This window comes from Chelonoidis abingdonii, chromosome 1, assembly GCF_003597395.2.
Source record: "Chelonoidis abingdonii isolate Lonesome George chromosome 1, CheloAbing_2.0, whole genome shotgun sequence".
NCBI lineage: Eukaryota > Metazoa > Chordata > Testudines > Testudinidae > Chelonoidis > Chelonoidis abingdonii.
Genome location: NC_133769.1, coordinates 268,044,025 through 268,065,739, shown reverse-complemented (window position 1 = coordinate 268,065,739; position 21,715 = coordinate 268,044,025).

Genomic DNA, 21,715 nt, shown 5'->3' with positions numbered 1-21,715 from the left:
TTTAAATTAAAAGCTTTCTTCTTTAAACCTTATTGATTTTTTTCCCCTTGTTTAACCCAAGGCGATTGATCTAAACTCACCAGGGGATTGGTGGGGGGAAAGGAGGTGGGGGGAAGGTTAATTCCTCTTTGTTTTAAGATCCAAGGAGTTTGGATCTGTGTAGCCTCTCAGGGTAACCCAGGGAGGGGAAAGTCTGGGAGGGGGAAGGAGGGGGAATGGTTTCTTTCTCCTTGTTTTAAGACCCAAGGGGTTTGGGTCCTGGGTCCACCAGGGAAGGTTTTGGGGGGACAGAGAGTGTATCAGACACTGGAATTTCTGATTGGTGGCAGTGCTATCAAATCTAAGCTAGGAATTAAGCTTAGAAGGGTACATACAGGTCCCCACTTTTTGGACGCTAAAGTTCAAAGTGGGAAAAAGTACCTTAACAGATATAGATAGTACTTTTTGACAGTGTTGAAGCAGAGTGTCCTAATGTAGGTTAATTTGTATGCTTTTTTATTGGCAATTATTGTTTTTCCAACCTTTTTTTGTACATTTGTTTTCCTTGTTATAAATCTTACAATCGTTAGACTGTAAGTATTTTGGAGCAAGGACAATCGTTGTGTTATGTGTTAGTACAGTGCCTAGCACAGTGGGGCCCTGTTCCATGATTAGGAGCCCTTCGCACTAATGAAATACAAGTAAACAATAGTAATAATAATGATTAATAATATAAAGATTAATTCAATTGGCTTCAAGATTTATATGCTAGTATTTGGTTTCTCACCAGAAATTGCAGTATGAACTTTTCCCTGTATTTTGGATAACTAATTGACCTTGGATTGGGTTAAATAATTTGGGTGGAAAAAAAGTTCAACTGGCAAAAATGTTTTCTGGTTTATGAAAAACAAGAAACAGCTTTCATGTTCCTTGATTTTTTGTGTGTGAAAAATCATTGATTTCAACATAAAAAGCCAAACTAATAAGGTATTCAAGACTTAGATTAGTGGAAAAATTGTGCCTTTTTCAATAAAGAAGTTGTGTTTACTTGTGTTTCATCCTAATGAAAAATCTCAAATTCTTTTAGACTTATACATATACTCCATGCAGAAAAACCAGTTATTTTGCTGCTTTAGTAAATTACAATCTGTGCCCTCACATATTATTGATTTTAAGTTCCTGTCAGTATATTATCTAATTAAAAAAAAGAGATGTATCACTAATAAAAAAAAATGGTTCAAGCTTCCAGCAATCTTTAATGAAGTTTGATGGGTAAAGAAAAGAACAGGTTACATTCTCCTCTGTTTCCCTAAGCTTTCATATTTATTAAAATTCAGCAGTGTGACAGTAAGAAATTTTGCAGAAAAGATGGTGGTGATATTGACATTGTGCCTCTGAAAATTAAAGCTGGTCAGAGAAACTTTGATGGATCATATTCTGTTGAAATATGTGGATCTCTCAAAATAAAAATGCTTTGCAAAATCAAGTCAATTTCACAGGAATTTCTTTTTGGAGAAAAACTGGAAAAAGTTCAGATGATCCATTTTTGAAATAATTTTGTTTTGACATGTTTTTATTTTGTATTATCAGATATTATATAATACAAAATAAAAAGTCAAAATCAAAACAAAATGTTTTCATGTTGCCAAAATAAAACATTTCAATCGATGGAAATGAATTTCCGTTGTGGAGAATTTTGAAATCATCTGTTTTTGTTCCAGTTGAGAACAGAGTCAGATTCTGAAAACCTGAAATGCTTCATGAAATGGAACCTCTGCATAGCTCTACTGAAAATCTTTCATTTTAGATGTATTTTATTTGTTTATCAGATTTATTTTGTAAAGCACCTTCAGAGCTGGCTTTATGACCTGTGGGACCCAATTAGAATACTTGGTGGTGAGGTGTCTGCTCCGGGTTTTCTGTGGCACTAAAGGATCCCCCGCTGCTGAAATGCCACCGAAGACCCCTGGAGCGGGGCCGCCTTAGGTGCGGGTGTGGGGCCCTCTTCGGCGTGGGGCCCAATTCCAGGAAATCGGGTGAATTGGCTTAAAGCCGGCCCTGAGCACCTTAAGACATGCTATCAGAGATGGAGGAAATTTAATGTTTAACTAGCACTGGAAAGTAGTTCAGTGGTAACTTTTCAAAAGCTTTTCTGTAATCTGAGCGACTGCCCTTTTAACCTTTTAAAGGAAGGTCAGCAATACATAATTCTAGTTGTGGTTTTAATCCCTCCAATCTCAGATATTTTTTTTCCTTGAAGAGCTATCACTTAAAGTTTTCACTTTTTGTCCTTTTTTTCTGTCATTCATATGTAGTAGGTTTGGGACTGTATATTTAAGGCCTTCCACCTAAGCTGAACCAGTGAAATTTGTGCCTCTGTTGCATGCACAAATCTGGTGAATATCTGTTATTTATGCTGTGCTCATCATTATATTATCAGTTTGTCAAATACCACAACTACATGTAGACACAAAATGGGAATATGGATGCATAAATAGATATTTATTTACTTATGTTTACATGCACTGATTAAGTTCTACTGGTGGAAATGTTGTTATTGCAATTTAGGTGCCAAATGTCTAGCTGTAATGACTGTTTTCAGAATATTTTCATGCATTCAGAATGGAAGAGACCTCATGATCTTATATAATTGTATGTGAACACCAAGGGATTGTGATAAAGAATAGAATGCAAATGCCTTCAAGGCTATGCATCTGATCTACTGTTTGAACTAACCTAGTCAGTTTGTATTGCAACTTGACCCACCGTCAGGAATGGGCTTGGACGTTGTGCCTAATATGTAAAATTGTGTAACAGAATCTGTTCGGGTCAGGGATTGGGAAATATTGTTTGCTTGACACATGTCAACATGGCACATTCATAACTGTTTTCTACAATTACAGCGTTGTATGTTATTATTTCCCTGACTTTCAACTCATGTGCCATAGAATAATGGACACCTTCATTCACCCTGTTTCCCAGGTGCTGTAGATACATACTACCATATTATTTTATGATGTGTTCATACAGATTGTAATACACTTGTGATGTTTATTGATGCACTCAATCAGTAGTTGGTTTTCTTGAACAGGAGGTACAGATCTATATTAATTGCACATTAACAGCCAGCTTTTAGTCTGTTCGTAGTGCGGGAAACTTTAAGTGTTAATTAGACATAGGCACAGAGACATGACAAGTCCCAGAAGCATAAAATAATATGGATTAAATTATATCCCTAAGAGTCAAAGCTTTCCATTGGGGGAAGGGCAGATGGTGCAGCCAATGAATGGAATTGCTTAGAGGCATTATCTCTGTGTAAGAGATGCTAGGGAGACTGTGCTGGGCACTGGCTCTTGCTATGCTTTAGAGATGCTGTAGTCAGCTTTTCCAAATGGTGCCGCCTTCCAATGCTGCCTAGTATGCACAGAGGCTTTGGATCCATTCAAACCAGATAAACTTATTCCAAGGCTACCAGCCTTGCCAATAGTGCTTATTGGTAGCCCAAGATGCATTGCCCAGGGTAACCTGACAAATTATCGCTGATCCATACATAGATGCATTGCAAAAGGAAGGTTGGAGCACATTCACTTGGCCCTGGTCTACACTATGAATTTTGGTCAAATTTAGCAGCATTAGATTGATTTAACCCTGTACCTGTCCACATGATGAAACCATCTTTGTCGATTTGGAGGGCTCTTAAAATAGATTTCTGTACTCCTCCCCGACAAGGGGATTAAGACTGAAATCGACATCATCAGGTTGAATTTGGAGTAGTGTGGACGCAATTCGATGGTATTGGACTCCGGGAGCTGTCCCAGAGTGCTCCATTGTGACCGCTTTGGACAGCACTCTCAACTCAGATGCACTAGCCAGGTAGACAGGAAAAGCCCCGGGAAATTTGAATTTAATTTCCTGTTTGGTCAGTATGGTGAGCTGATCAGCACAGGTGACTGTGCTGAACTCACCAGCACAGGTGACCATGGAGTTCCAGAATTGCAAAAGAGCTCCAACATGGACCGAATGGGAGGTATTGGATCTGATTGCTTTATGGGGAGATGAATCCATGCTATCAGAATTTCATTCCAAAAGACAAAATGCCAAAATATTTGAAAAAATCTCCATAAGATTGTGGCTTACCATTGCTGCCTGCAAGCCGAAGTCTGTTGCCCAACCCTGTGTGTGTGATCTGTCACACCAAACTGGTAGGCCCTCAATATAAGAGGCAAAATGCGACCTTGTACCAAAACCACATGTGCTATGTAATGTTAACAACTTGGTTCACCATGAAAGAGTCTATTCATTGTTCTCTAAAAAATGTGCCTTTTTAAATACTGCTCTCACATTTTTTCCCTTCCGCAGCTGCAAATGTTTCAACGCTCCCCCTATCATCTCTATCATAGAAGCTAGCACAGATAAGAAGGTGAAAAAAATGCACTCGAGATGAAATGTTCCTTGAACTCATGCAGTCCTCCCGCACTGAAAGAGCGCAGCAAAATTCGTGTAGGCAGACAATGTCAGAGTCCAGGAAACACAAAATGAAAGCAAGGACAGGAGAGATGAGCGAGAGAACAGGTGGTGGGAGCAAGGGGAGAGGTGGCAGGAGCAAGATGGTAGGTGGTGGAAGGGTGATGAGAGGAAGCAGGATGCAACGCTGAGGCTACTGGAGCATCAAACTGACATGCTCCAGTGTATGGCTGAGCTGCAGGAAAGGCAGCAGGACCACAGACCGCCGCTGCAGCACCTGTGTAACCGACCACTCTGCTCCCCAAGTTCCATAGCCCCCTCACCCAGACACCCAAAAACGCACAGGGGGTGGCTCCAGGCAGAAGGCTGGCATTCAATAAGTTTTGAAGTGCAGTGTGGCCTTGTCTTTGCCTCCTCCCCTCCTCCCCCAGCCCACCTGGTGCTTCCCTCCTCCACCACCCCTCCCGGGCTACCTTGGCAGTTATCCCCCTATTTGTGTGACGAGTTAATAAAGAATTCATGAATTTGAAACAACAATGACTTTATTGCCTCTACAAGCAGTGATCAAAGGTGAGAAGTCGGTTGGGTTTCATGGAAGTAGAGTGAAAAAAGGGCGTGGGTTTTCATCAAAGAGAAACAAACACAACTTTCACACTGTAGGCTGACCAGTCATGAAACTGGCTTTCAAAGCTTCTCAGATGCGCAGCCTGTCCTCCTGTACTCTTCTAACTGCTCTGGTGTCTGGCTGTGCATAAGCAGTGGCCAAGCGATTTACTTCAACCTCCCACCCCGCCATAAATGTCTCCCCTTTATTCTCACAGATATCTGTGGAGCACACAGCATGCATGTAATAACAATGGGAAATTGATTTTGCGACGGTCTAGAAGCGTAAACTGTGCCAGAGTGCTTTTAACATCCAAAGCATTTACCACCATTCTGCACTTTGCTCAGCTATAGGCTTGAACAGCTGCCTGACTGCTGTCCAGATGTTGCCTGGTTGCTTGGTTCATGAGCCACTGGCATTAAGGGAGGCTGGGTCCCAAGAACTTAGGCATTTCAACATCCCCAACGGTTATTTTCTGTCTGGAAAGTAATAGTCCGTTCTGCAGTCATCACACATGACCAAGCTTCCTAAGATGCAGAGCGTCATATACCTTTCCCAGCCATTCCACAACACTATGATTGTGGTGAAAATGCCCCTTTGTGATGCCACCATGCGTTCTCAGCACCATTAAACCAAAAGGACTGGTTTTCCAAAAGAACAGGAAACTTGTTCGGCCTTAGAGACTAACATTTATTTGAGCATAGCTTTCGTGAGCTGACACCCACTTCATCAGACACCATAGACTGGAACATATATGTTGAGACGATAATATACAGTACAGAGAAAATGAACAATGGGAGATTCGCCCAACCAACTCTAAGAGGCTAATTATTAAGAATGAACTATTGTCACAGGAGAAAAAAAAAACTTATGTAGTTAATGAAGATAGCCTTTAAGACAGTTTGACAAAAAGCTGTGAGGGATATACGTGCGGGAAAATAGATTAAATGTGTGTGAATAGATCTTTGATGATGCACTGAGAGGTTTCTTAGGTGGGCCTGAAAGGTAAGGCTAGTGGCGTTTACTGTTATTTCAACCACATTTGCTCCAATCCCTCAGACAGAGAACAGACACCTACAAGATCTCTAATCAAGCTTTCCTTCAAACTACAATACCACCTGCATTTAAGTGAAAAAACAGACTGACAGAGCCCAGAGGTACCCAGAAGTCACACTACAAGACCAGCCCGACAAAAAATAACAGAACCCCTAGCTGTTACATTCAGCCCCCAGCTAAAACCTCTTCAGCGCATCATCAAAGATCTACAACCTATCCTGAAAGATGATCCCTCACTCTCACAGATCTTGGGAGACAGATCTGTCCTTGCCTACAGACAGATGCAAATACTCACCAGTAACCACACACCACAGAACAAAAACACTAACCCAGGAACCTATCCTTGCAACAAAGTCCGATGACAACTCTGTCCACGTATCTATTCAAGTGGCACCATTATAGGACCTAATCACATCAGCCACACCATCAGAGGCTCAATCACCTGCACATCTACCAATGTGATATATGCCATCATGTGCCAGCAATGCCCCTCTGCCATGTACATTGGCCAAACTGGACAGTCTCTACGCAAAAGGATGAATAGACACAAATCTGACATCAGGAATCATAACATTCAAAAACCAGTAGGAGAACACTTCAACTTCTCTGGCCATTCAGTAACATATTTAAAGGTGGCAATTTTGCCACAGAAAAGCGTCAAAAACAGACGCCAACGAGAAACTGCTGAACTTGAATGGATATGCAAATTAGATACTATCAGTTTAGGCTTAAATAGAGAGTGGGAATGGCTGAGCCATTACGCACATTGAATCTATTTCCCCCATGTTACATATCCTTTTGGAGATACAGACTAACATGGCTGCTACTCTGAAACCTTTCGGTTTATGTACTGGCTGCCAAAGTGGTCTGGTCCCAAGATAGGGACTTACTGGCTGCCGCTTCCAGCAGCTCCAATTGGCCTGCAGCAGTGAACTGTGGCCAGTGGGAGCTGCAATTGGCTGGAACTGCAGACGGAGCAGGTAAACAAACCAACCCGGCCCACCAGGGGCTTTCCCTACACAAGTGGCAACCCCAGTTTGAGAAACACTGCCTTAAAGTAATCCAGCCTCAGGCCTCCATCCAGGTACCAAAGTCAAATATGATGAGGATTCCTGAAAATCTTATTTTATCACATAGAAGAAAAGGTTCTACCAATCCAAAGGATCAGACACGTTACCTCACAGGTTAATGAATATTCCAGATCTTATCCTAATACATGCTTACAGTCAATTCTTATTAACTAAACTAAAATTTATTAAAAAAGAAAAGGGAGAAAGTATGGTTAAAAGATTAATATACATACAGACATGAGTTCAATTCTTGAGGTTCAGATACATAGCAGAGATGGTGCGCTTTATAGTTGCAAAGAGTTCCTTTAGAGTTTAGTCCATAGGTTATAGTCCAATGTCCAACATCACTTTCAGGTAATACCAGCATAACTGGGATCTCAATCTAGTGACTCAAACTTCCCCTGAAGAAGCTTAAGCAGATCTGAGATAACAGGATCAGGACCCAAGGATCTTTTTTACAATTTCAAGCCTTCTTTGACAAGTTGGAGTCTCTCAGAGAATAATAGGCCCTCATTTCCTAAATGTCAGTTGTTAATTATTCACACAGATTAACATAAGGCAATTACCTGTTTTTCCACCATTTACACGTGATTTGCTATATATTTCAAAGAGAGATGAATACAGGGGTATCCCGTGTTTAGCGTTCACTTAAATGCTAGGATGTTCTTTTGATCTTTGAATTAACAGAATACAGCAGGGGTCGGCAACCTTTCAGAAGTGGTGTGCCGAGTCTTCATTTATTCACTCCAATTTAAGGTTTCGCGTGCTGGTAATACATTTTAACATTTTTAGAAGGTCTCTTTCCATAAGTCTATAATATATAACTAGACTATTGTTGTATGTAAAGTAAATAAGGTTTTTAAAATGTTTAAGAAGTTTTATTTAAAATTAAATTAAAATGCAGTGTCCCCCGGGACCAGTGGCCAGGACCCAGGCAGTGTGAGTGTCACTGAAAATCAGCTCATGGGCCGCCTTCGGCACACGTGCCATAGGTTGCCTACCCCTGGAATACAGCATAGACAGGGACTGTGGATTACATTGTTGACCACTACCCATATATATGTAAATACACAGAAACTCAAACATCTCCCCACATGTCTTTAAGGGTTGGATTTGAATTATTTATTTTGCAGGGTGTTTAACTCTTTCTGGTCATGTACCACAGTAGTTCTTAACCGTATACTGACAATCTTCTAGGTAAATAACTCTTGTTGAGACAGCTGCTCTGGTGCCTTAGACTGTGCGGTGTATGTGTCATCAGGGAACTATAAAGTAGCAACAGCAGGACTTCAAGGGAGAACACTCACATTTCATTGAACAGTCAAAGCCAAAAGTTACCCTTGATAAATTAATGCATGTGCAGACAAGGATGGTTACAGTGCACCATAAACATCTATTTTTTACTTACAGTTGCTATTGCCTTGCTTCACTACCAATGAATGGCTTTCCTTGTAATTACTTAATCAACCAACCAACCAAACAAAACCTGTTAAACCATTTCTTTGCACATTACATACTTTCCTACCCCCTTTTTCAGCACATAAGGAAATAATTTATATTAATGGAATTTTTGCAGAACTGATCTGCACATAAGGTCTGACTTCATAAATGATTATCAAGAGGTTACTAAAGATATTTACCTGAGACACTAGGAGAGTTACTGGAGGCACTTGGAGGATAGTTCTGGTCATCAGTGTAGGCTGTACTGCCACCTGAGATATGGCTGAGTGGAGAATAGAAGGTTGATGACAGTTTAAAGCTGTAAGTCAAGCTGCCCACTGGATGACCTTTTTTGGGCTGGAGCAGATTCAAAAAGGACTCTGGGGATGAGGAGTTGGTAACAATGATACAGTTATAAAAGACTACACTGGATAACGGTTGAAATGCCATGTACGGTCATGTGATATTCAAAAGGCACTTGTTAACCCGTTATCAATGATTATCTGTATGATAGTTCATGTAAATTTTATCTAAACTCTGATTGGTTAATAAAATGAATGTCTGAGAAGAGGCAGCAACCTGAGAAACCATGACAATATGGGTCTGATGGCTGGTGAGTAAGGAAAGTAGAGCTGCAAAGAGTTGCTCAAGGTCTTCTTAATGGGAATAGGCCTGTAAATGCTGAGGAAGCAGCCAGCTTGAAGTGGATGATAGCCATAAGATGTTGTGAATAACCACTGCATTGCCAGAGCTGGAGGGAATTTTTAGTTACTGAAACTGGCTGAAGAAGTCATGGCCAGAGGACAACCATAGGAGCTAGAGTCAGAACAGAAAGACACCTGCAAAGATTTCTGGTCACCTAGGTAGACACTTTTGCTATTTAACGGTAAAGTCAGCCTTCAGAGAGGGAAGACCATGGCTTGCCCACCAGCAGGCCCCATATATTTCAGTGTGGTGTATTGAACCCACCAAGGCAGGTAATCCAAGTCCAACAAGTTCTTTCCAGGCTTGAAGCCTAGCAGAAGATTATTTTGCCACTTAAGTATGAATCCAGCTCAGCCCAAGCTAGTACCATTGTAACATCCAAATTGCTGTCCTTGAATGCTGCCAAGTGGCTTGAAAAGCCTGTATCTATGGGATAATCAGCATCTCAGAAGTGACTTGTGCATAGTCACTGGGAAACAAGCAGTGAAGTGCTGCTCATTCTTGTGAAAGCTCGGAGATGCTAGGCCACTGTGAACTAGAAGCTTCAAGGTCTGTTCATCCTTATAGTGTGCTCTTCCTAATAATTTTTTTTCATTTTTATAAAATCTCTTTTTTGATCTTATGTGATCTACAAGCCCTTATTCTAGACCAGGGATTGGTAACCTTTGGCATGTGGCCCATAAGGGAAATCTGCTGGTGGGCCGTGATGGTTTGTTTACCTGCAGCATCCGCACGTTTGGCTGATTGCGGCTCTCACTTGCTGCAGTTCGCCTTTCCAGGCCAATGAGGCTGCGGGAAGCGATACAGGCTGTGTTAGTTGCTGCTTCCCCGCAGCACCCATTGGCCTGCAGCGGTGAACTACGGCCAGTGGGAGCTGCAGTTGGCTGAACCTGTGGATGCTGCAGGTAAACAAATCGTCCTGGCTTGCCAGCGGCTTTCCCTGATGGGCTGTATGCCAAAGGTTGCTGATCCCTGTTCTAGACTTACTGGGGCATGCTCCCCTGACTGGAGCTTATTTTAGCCTCATGTGACAACCTAGATGCTTTATTATGCACATTGGATCTGATCTGACCCTAACAGAAATGTCAGAATTTGAAGTAGAGTTAAAATCTACTGAGCTTCCCAGGCTTACTAGTGATAAACAAGACTTCTTATAGAATAAAACCCTCCAAAATGTTCAAAAGCTTTTACAGGAAAATTTACTTTATCGTGAAGACCTCCTTGGTATAACACTAATGTGTTGGGTAAAGTTGATGTTCAATCTTGTTACAATACTTGGACCACTTCCAAGACAGACTCTAGCAAAAATACTGAATTACCAAGATGAAGAAAGGAAGCTTGAAAGAAGGGTCAAGTTAGCTTCTAAATTTAGTTTGTCTATTCTGATTTCAGTAGAGAAGTCCAAAAGAAATGTTTTTAATTTGATTATGCTGAAAAGAAATTAAGATTTAAGACTATCAAATGTTCCAAGCTCTACCTTGTTGAGTTATGGTTTGAAATCCAAGTAAAATATTTTATTTCATCATATTTCACATTTCTAGACACTAGAGAAGGGATTTTTGTACCTGACTTCCTACTGCATTCACTGTGTTTTGTGCAAAGCCTTAGGACCTATGATAACTTCTTTTATATAGTTCCTTAAGTGTTTTGCTTAATGGAGATGAATGTAGACCCCTAAGTATATTCTTTGCAGAATGAGGCCTACCACTATGTCCACTGATGTCAATGACTAAACTCACATTGCTTCAAGGCAAGTGGGATCAGGTCCACAAAGAACGCAGCAACACTATGCACCAGTTTAAGAAAACATATAAAGATCTCCTTAGGTAGTGAGGTGACTTACAATCTAAATATCAGGTTTGAAGCACTTCAACTCCCTGAATGAGGAATTCAGATACAACCAGGCTTAACAGTACCATTCATTCTTCTCAGGCAGACACATGATTCTTCCCACAGTGGGAACTGAAATCTATTCAGTTGACTATGTGAGAGTTTGTTAGATGAGGACCTAAAACACAAGGTCTGGTTTCCTCCGGCTAGCTATTAAGGATCCAATGATGCCTTTTGTAAGAACAAGGATTTGCCTGAGGCTCTGTCTTTACTTCAAAAATAGGTATGTAGTTTTTACATTAAGATTGCTATCTCAATGTAAAATACTAGCGGAGACAAGGCACAGTTAGTCTTGACCTCAGTGTAGCTAGTCAACATAAACCCCTCATGAGAGGTATAGAGGTTACCTCAACATGGTGCATCAAAATATAGACAGCCATATTGATGTAAAAACAGTCCCCCAAACCCTTTTTTCCAGTGAAGACAAAGCCTTGGTATCCTTGATTTGCTCTCCCCTCAGAGCTGTGCAGTGTGCCAACTAGTTGCTGTTTTTTCCAGTCCACAGGGGGCTGCTTTTCAGTGCTGAATGAATATAGTTTGTATTGTTCTGCTGAAATTAGGTGAGTGGGTGGAAGGGTGGATGGAATTTAGGAAGGTACCATATAAGGATAATGATGTGATGGACAGACTGGATTTTAAAATACTGTATTTTTTTAGATTAGTGTATATATTATTCGCTTTATTCCACAAACTTCTGTTAATGCTAATTTGGTGATATATAAAACTAGGCATTTTAAAGCTTATGTTTTCATATGAAAAGCTGAAGCAGAGGTTGCCAGGTACAAGGATACTGACAAAGTTTTATTGATTCATTTGAATGGTTGAATAAAGGGGTGGAAATCACCTAAAGATTTGTATTTTGTTTCTCTTTTCAGAGGTTATTTTTCCTGAATATTAGAGCCCCTGTCCTTCATTTAGCCAGACAACAGTGGAATGAGCCCCTCTGCAGGATATTTATAATGGTCTATTTTAAGCTTGCTGCATTGTGGATACTTGGAAGTGTAACATATGGCACTACTGAAAAGAAAATGATTAATTCTTGATAATTTATCTGGGGACGCTTATCCTAGATGAAGCAAATGACTGATTGTTAAAAAGTATACCCTGTCAAGTATATTGACACAATGTAATACAGAGAAATAAGTTGGAACAATATTTCTTAGTTTGAATGAATTTTAATGCCTTTTTAAAAGTCACTGGAGTGACAGTCCTGAACAACACTCCTGTTCAATGGTACAGAACCACTCTAATAGTCACTTTGTAACACTGATTAAAAGAACTATTAGAATAAGGAAAACAGTATTATCCTTAAAACTATTCTCTTTCCCTATGCTTCACTGTAGAGCTTCTGTCTAGATCAGGGGTTCTCAAACTTCATTGCACCGTGACCCACTTCTGACAACAAATATTACTACATGACCCCAGGGGCTGGGGGGCAAAGACTGAGCACACCTAAGCCCCACCGCCCTGGGTGTTGGGCCAAAGCCGAAGTCTGAGGGCTTCAGCCCCAGGCAGTGGGCCCGTAATGTGAGCCCCATCACCCAGAGCTGAAGAGACCCACTTTGGGGTCCCGACCCACAGTTTGAGAACCGCTGATCTAGAAGCTTCTCACCAACTTGCCTGCCTGCCACTGTTTTATTAAAACAGTACTTATGTTAACACAAGGCCCTGTGTTAAATCAGCAAATATGCCCTTGGCCATCAGTGATAGTGAAATTTTTACCACACTACCCCAAAGTTAAGGTCAACCATATGTGGGAGGGGACAAACATAATAGCTTTCTAACCAAATTTCTTCATTTAAAATATTAACATAAAGATAACACTAGAGATGGATGTCATTGCACCTAAACTAAAAATAAAGGTCAGGTTTTGGATGATTAGCAGATACATGTTCCTCTAAGTCTGGCTTAATTAGTGATTCATACATTAGATAAACAGACCTTATTCTGTGTCTCTGGGAAGAATCATTATCCTACGGGGTTCCACATCACTTTTGATTTACACTAGAAACAAGGAAAACAATAATTTCAGCTTCTGCTGGTGGTTTATTTCTCATCTTTGTGGATAATACATTGTGGATATAGGAAGATGCACTAGGACCATGCATTTCCATTCTGTGCAGAAATTCATGGTTGGGAAAAATTTACCTGCAGTAATCTGTGCATCTCAGTTCCAGAGACATTAGCTGCTTGCCCCCTCAGTCAGACAGAGATGGAGGCAGCACGGATACAGAGAGAGCAGCTGTTGGCCTCCTGAATGTGTGGAAGCCTTGCATTCAGGGGAAATATTCAAGTATTCCTACTGCATCTATTACCATGGTATTCTGAGTGCCCAGTTAGAATCACAAAGCTGAAAATCATTTGTGTGTTTTCCAACACCTCCAACCTAACAGGCAGTATGGCTGGTAGAAGAGCAGTGCTGCCATTGGTTCTTCTGTTTCCCTCCAATTTGCCTTCTCCACTTACATGAGATAGGTATGATTTAATTTAGACCATTGATTTACATAGGTATTTGCTGTGTGATGTTCTTTTGCCCTGTTTCTTGAGGGACTGTGCTACATGGAGTGGCTACTCCACAACTATGTTAATTCTGTTTTATGCACTTGCAATATCGGTAGGGAGAGAGGTATGAAAAAAAGAGCATTTTAGTCAATATACATTAATCAAGGTACAATAAATCACAGTGGGCAGTACATAGCCTATCCATCAGATTAGAAACATGAACATTAGATATGAAATACAAACATTATAAGCCATGTATAATTTTCTGTAAATTATAATCCAAAATTATATGATGAAAATGACATAAAAAAGAACATTAAGGTTACAAAGTTAAATACTCAAAAGTTAGAAAATGCCAGAATGAAGGTTGCCCATGAACCTTCTGTATATACAGATGATGCCATTTTTAATTAAATGATCACATACTATTTTCTCCTTGGAATCCCAGCCTCATTTAATTCACTGGAATATGCTCAGTATAGATTTTGAGAATTTAGCTGACAAACTCTAACATGCTTCTACTGAGCATGTGTGAACTGATATTTTCAGATGTTCATACTTGCCCAAATTAGGGCAATTTTCATGGGGATGGCAAAAGAGCGACCCTGTTTCCAAATTTCAAACCTTTTTCCACAGCCTCCAGGCTCTCGAGTTTCTCAACAAAATATCTGTATAATTTTTTAATATGGACAAAACAATGTGTTTTTCCCTAACCTTGTTTCGAGAAGTGGCTGAATCTTTTTTGCTAAAAATTTCTCGGGGTGGAGGGGGAACCTGGAAAATTTCAGCCCAAATGATTAAACTATGGTAACATTATAAATAACTGAAAATAGGGTCTTGGGAAGGAAAATATCTGCATATCTTACCTTTAAGTGTTGCTACCTTCACAGTACATAATAATTAACATTATATCATACATTCTAGCATGGAATTCAATCTGTGATTGAATCCTTTTGGAAGCATCAGCATGCAGAGATGAAGATTTATTTGATTTTATTATAATTTGGGTTCAGATTATTTCATAAAAAAATTGGAACGGCAGAAAGACCTAATTTAAAAATTTAATCTGTTATCTAATTATATCTCCTACCAATGCTAGAGAAGAAAGCTCCTGCTGTCAAAGAATAGTCTTGAGATTTGTTGGCCTATGCCTTATTGGAGCAAATTATTCATACCTGTAAGGCTGTCCAGTTACTCTTTACAAAATTTAGCAGCTTTGTCTGAAGCTTTTTTCAGACTTGTGTTATGATGAAACATTTCTAATTAGACTGGCTTGGGAAGGCAATTCTATTGATATATCTAAGGGAGTCATTTAAAATATTTTCATATTTTCATATGATTTCTATGATGTTAAAGACAATAACCACCCTACTGCTAAATATTTAATTCCTTTGTGTTTCTGCTTCGACTCATCATTATGCATTTTGAGGTGTTTTTGTAGATGGTGTCTTTTATTTTCTGTTTCTTTTTAATTTGACTTTATTTCTATTCTTCTATTAAAATGTTAATCCTAAATATGTGTCTGTGTGTGTACATATATATATAAAGTAGATTAGGAGTTTGTTTTGTTTAAAAACAGGCCTTAAATTCAGCCACAGTTGTTCAGAGCAGAGCTCCAGTAAATATTTTCAAACCCACAAGAGCCCCAGCACATGCCACGGGGCTGAAGCCTCACACCCTGGCATACTCCAAGGGGCTGAAGCTCTGAGCCCTGAGGCCCCAGGAAATACTCAATAACAACTTAAAACCTGGTTAAACATACAATAGTAGAAACATGTAGCTCAAGGTCCAGTGTGCTTCAACAGCAGCTGTGGGAAACTACAAACTGTGACATGTTGGGAGAATTTCTTGGTTCCTGCCAGGAAGTACACTCTGCCCTCCCAGCAAGAAATTTCAGCACTGTCTGAAGCTGGGAGCATGTAGTGAGCATGCAGAAAGGAGGCTGCTGGACTGTAATCCTTCTCTATGCTTCTTTACAGAATAAAACCCAGTTCCTGGTAGTTTATCTGAGTGGGTTTGGTTTGAGGTAGACTGCACACTGCATACTGACACACACGGCAGAGCACATGGAGGTACCTCAGGCCCAGTTTCCCAAAGTTGTGTAAAAAAAGACCCAGAGCAGACAACCTCATATTGTGCCAAATGGACAGGAGGGAGGCTACACATGGTTTTGCAGATGAGCTAAAAAAATCAATTTAGCAACTCTATTTTATTTTATTTTTTTTGTCATGAGGCTGTCTGTGAGCAAGGTAGGCCTTCTCATTGTTCCATCTCCAGACAAAAAGAAAAAATACCAAAGGTTCAGTGAGTTGCCTAGGGCAGGGTTTCCTGGCAATGCTATTGAGTCTCCTCTTATGAATGGCAATGGAAAGTAATGGGTACTTCCATGTTACTACCATTAACATTATTTTTGTATTATAGTAACACCTAGGAGCCATAGCCATGGACGAGTGCTACACTGTGTTGGGCATTGTAGAAACAAAGGACATAGAGGCAGTCCCTGCCCCAAAGAGTTTACAGCTTTATTCATTTTTACTCAAGATTTAAGAATGTTATAAATATTAAGTTTCCATAACTTATTTTGATTACATTTAGCTTTTAAAAAAATCCGGTATTTGGGAATGTACAAGTGAGTATGTAAAATAAGATTTTTTGCCCAATACCTGTCAAGTACCATTGAAAAGTAGCGATGTGCCCATTTGTATTCCTCTATTATACCACTTATATTTATGCAGTATGTTATACTGCTCTTATTTTATTTTCTGAAGTGCCTTTTGCTACATACCATATGGTTTATGGGTATTTTTGCACTTGAGCTGGAAGGTGGGATTCCTAGTTCAAGGAAATCATGCTAGCAAAAAAAAAAAAAAAAAAAAAAAAAAAAAATGAGTAGCCACAGCATTACAAACAGGGGTGGGTTTAACCACTTCAAATACATTTCTAGGGTCTCACGTGGGATCCCATTCCAGGGGGCTAGCCTCCCTCCCATCACTCACCATACTAATGCTATACTTCTATTTTTAATGTGATAGCTCCATCAGAACTAGTGTCAATAGGTCTCCTTGAGTTGGAAATTGCCTCTTCCAACTCTAGTTTAGACATACTCTAAGACAGGTCACGTTCTGGTTACCAGTCCTTAGCTTCATTCTGTCTATCTTTGACTACTCTCTCTTGCATCTCTCTCCTTACCTTGTTCATTGCTGTGAGTTTAAATGGCGTTATAGCCGCATTAACATAGCTGGTAGCAGCAGCGGAAGCACAGCTGAGCTGTGCAAAATACAAACCCACTTGAAACATTGGATATGTAGTTGGCACTGCTCAGCCATGCCTCCTCTGATGCTGACCAGGCTACTGTGGCTACACTGCTATTTACACTTGTGTTAGCTCAATTGGAACTAGCGCAAATGTGTATATACAAGCAGGAGAATCACACCCTTAGCTTGTAGTGTAGATATAGCCTAAGAAAAAGAACTTGGAAGACTGTGTAACAGCAGCACCTGATGACACCTGTCATAACAATATATACTGTACATTATTTTTAAAAATTCATGAGTTTAGATGGAGACCTGTTGTATTACGTAATGTTTAAACATTGGGCCTGATTCACCAATGTATTATCCGGTTTTCTACTGGTGTAAAACTGGAGTAACACTGGAGTAGGTCCATTAATTTTTAAGGTGAATTTAAGTACTTCTGAAGATGAGTGACTGATGGCGCTGATTAGACGCATACGAAGTATGAACGAGCACAGTATGAGCTTTCCCCGTTGAGTTCTGCAAGTGCACTTTAATTCTGACCTGCAGCAGCTCTTTCTATTCTGGACTTCTCTTGAGCAAAGATTGCCAATTATATAAAATTACTTGGTGGTTTCTGGATGTGCACACATACCATCTAGGGACTGGATGAAGATCACTACCAAACTAATTTCATGTATATCATAAATCAAAAGAGAATGGAGTTCTCCAGAAATGAATGGCTAGTGTATTAAAATGTTCTGACATCTTTTATTTTTTCTTATTTTTCATAGCATGTAGTATGGCTAGATTTTTTTTTTAACTGACATTGCAAGAAAGTCTACTGAAATTCAAGATCTTCTTCCTGTCTATATTTTCTGTAGATTTTTTTCTAGAAAAGAGGGAAATGCACAAAAACACCAGGTGTGAATTCTCAAAGTGTTTGTGGGTATCTGAAATCCAATCCTGGGTCTGAATCTAAATGTTGTAGCCTCAGCCTATGTGCAGGTTCAGTTTTCTGACTATAACTGTCCTATTTAAATATTCCTGTCCTTATATGTCTAACTGCTTCAATTATAGATAGAATTTTAAAATATTTTCTAATTTTACACCTGCAATAAATTATGGGTGATAACAAAAGAATGTAGACATATACTTACTTGATTGTACCCACAAATGGGGAAGTTGGCCTAACTTTGCTCACATTTTAAGCCTATGAGAGTTCTATGGACTACAGTAGGAGAAGAGTTAGGCTATTGCTGCACACTTTAAACTTCCAAACCTTAAATTTTAGGATTTTTTTTTCCACACAATTCTTTGGGTATGCCATTTTTTTCAGTCATAACTGATGGCAAGGAAAATGTAAAGTACAGGTTGAGAGGCCCCTTTGAAGAGTAGGTCAAATGTATCACAAACCATTCTATTTAATGTGATAAATTTTGTTCACATCTATTTTACTTTTGACTTGTAAATTGTCTGGGTTGTCTGTTTTTAATGAATGGTTATATTTTAACCAGCTGTAACTCTCATTAACACTGGAGAGCCTACGTAGCAGGTGTTTGTTTTCATAATGACTTTTGTAAACTCAATTATTGTGGATTTTTACAGGATGTGCTAAGCCCACTGGTCTGAGTAGAGTCTAGTCACCATTTCTAGCTCTAACTCTACTGGGCACACTCCTAGGATCAGAATTCTTGTCTGACACCCACGCCCTTTTGGACATGGGAACTCTCTTCCAGCTACCTGAAACCAGTGGCTGTGACATTCTGAGTCCCCCTAGTTGCTTCTACATTCCACCAAGGTTGTGTGGGTACTTTGGGTTTCTAATTTAAACCCTTCAGGGACAAGATAAAAGAAAAGCAAGGAACAGGGGCTTAGCAAAGGAGCTTCTTAACCACAGTGACTTTACTCGTAAAGCATTCAAGAATTACAGATCTTACAACAAACGCCTGAGATGCACCTTCCTTGGTCTGAAATCACCCTTCCTGCAAGTCAACATTTTGTCAGTGCTTCAGGGTGATCAAAGTCCCTCCTGCCCTGTCTTTTCTGCAAGTCCTTTTTATGTCATGGTTGGCCCCCTGCACAGAGCAGAACACCACTCTTCAGTAAAGTCTCCATTTCTGTGACATGTGCTCACACTGAAAAGCTCCAGTACATCAGTTATGCTTTCCTCCCTTGTGAGCTATTGTGTAGAGAAAAAAATCGTCCATGCGGATGGCTCCAGATTGCAGTCTGGATGGTTCGCAGAGATAGTCCTTCAATGAGGCATCAAACACCTTTCCCAGACAGGGCAGCTCTCTGGAATGCTTGTGCAGTCATGGTATTCATATTTCCACACATAGTATAAGTTGGAATTGATCATCTGATATACTCACATCCCACTCTGTCACACAGAATTTATAGGAACACATGCAAAATGTAAAATTTCAAAATTAGAGCTGATTGGGTATTTTCCATCAAGATGTGTTTTGACTGAAAATGCAATTTCTGTAAAATAAAAATCATTTTCCCCTCACTTCGTTCTATGGATGTGGATCCCCTCTAGTTGAATCGTTGTGGCAGTTCTTGGCAGTGATGTGACCACAGGGCATTATGGGAGATGTAGTTCAGCAGGAAGCCAGCCTATAGAGGCGATTGGGGACATGAGGCACCTGAACTATAACTCTCATGAGGCACTGTAGCAGCTCCGGATTAATGATTAACAGATGAACAGAAAATATATTCTGACATTTCCAAATTTAACATTTTTAAAATTTTCCATTTTGTAAAAAATTTGTGCTTTACAACGGAAGTTAAATACTATTATGGGGAAATTGAAGTTATTTGACTTGCCCAATGTCAAATAACAAGGCATTTATCACTGGGGAGACTGTAAACCTTCAGATAGCTTAGAGATATCTTGGTACTGCACCTGCAGTTTGAAATCCAGTCTGCTCTCTGCATAAAATTATATTATACAGATTGTTTGAGTTCACGAGTCAGCAAGTGACTGATATTTTGTTCCCTTGGAAAGCAATAATTAATGAAAACAGTTTGACTGAAATGTTACTGTGCACCCAAAAGAGGAAAAACAATGAAATATTGTTTGAGACTTTTCACAAATGAAAATGATAGCATATGAGAAAACAGAAGATTATTAAGAAGGATAGTATTGTAGAATGCAATATTGAAAAGCTATGATAGCTCTTTGAAGCAAATTATACACAAGGAGCTAGCTGGAGAAAAAGCCATTCCTTTGACTGCATATGAAAAGAAAACAGTTTGATTGAAACATTAGTATCTCAGATCTGTCAATACTATCAAAGTTATGAAGAAATGTGTGCACTAATTACAGAGCAAAGTACTTCAAAGCCACATACAATTGCAGAATGGTTTACATTTCATCTGAAATAGCAAAAAGAAATCAAATTTGTAGTAAAATTTTAGAAGAAGTAAAAAGATTTTTGCCAGTTGGGGCAATTTTTAAAGGAGGTTTTATGGAACATATTCGTGTGTAGCTTAAATTCCTATGAAATGCTAGGATAGCTAATTTCATAAGTATACCTTACCTTGCAAAACACTGTGGACATAGCTTTCAGCAAAAACACAAGTGAGTTAAAATGTCCCAGGCCCTAATTCACCAGAATGGATCCTTTAGCCGGATGCACAGGAACAAATTGCACAAAAATGTCAGACATTGACAAATTGGAAGGGGATCGGACAAGAGCTACAAGAATGATGTAGAGTCTAGGAAACCTGCTTTACAGTAATACAGAAAATAAGCTCAATCTATAGAGTTAATCCAACAGATGGCTGACCCGATTTTATCATAGTCTATAAAGTACGGAAAAGATCTATGAACGTAGAAGGCTCATTACTTTTGAAGACAAAGGCATAACAACATCCAATGGCTGGAAGCTGAAGCTAGACAAATTCAGATTAGAAATAAGGTGCAATTTGTTTAACAGAGTTGGTAAATTAATCATTGGAACAATTTACAAAGTTTTGTGGTGGATTCTCCATTATCTGCAGTCTTAAATCAAGACTGGATGTCTTTCCGAATGCTTGTTTTAGTTCAAACAGAAGTTTGGGGCTTGATGTAGGAATCACTGATTGAAATTCTATGACCTATATTATGCAGAAGGTCGGACTAGATGATCATAATGAACTCTTCTGACCTTAAAATCCATGAATCTATGAAAAAAATTAAGATAAGAAAGAAAAAGTTAATAAAAAATCAAAACCAGAAATATAAATATAAATTAAAACAACTTGGGACTACAAATGAGAGCAAAACATTATGAAGAAAAGGATCAAGAAAATAATAGTGAATTGTCCTGCAGAACTATGGATGGGACAGTTAAACAAACCGCCTGGCTTGCCAGGGGCTTTCCCTACACAAGCGGTGACCCCAGTTTGAGAAACATTGTTACAGTGTGTGTGTGTGTATATATGTGTATATAAAGACTCTATACACACACACACACACACACACACACACACACACACACACACTGTGTATATATATAGTCTTTTGTCTGGCAAAAAAAATTTCCCTGGAACCTAACCCCTCCATTTACATTAATTCTTATGGGGAAATTGGATTCACTTAATATTGTTTCGCTTAAAGTAGCATGTTTCAGGAACATATCTACAACCTTAAGTGAGGAGTTACTGTAGCCGAAATGAATGGTTGGGAAATGGTCAGAAAGGGGGCTTTCCAGCAATCAACATGATGGGCCCAGATCTGATGGTCTTGCAGAACTTACCCCCTGAAAAGAGACTGAGTTATC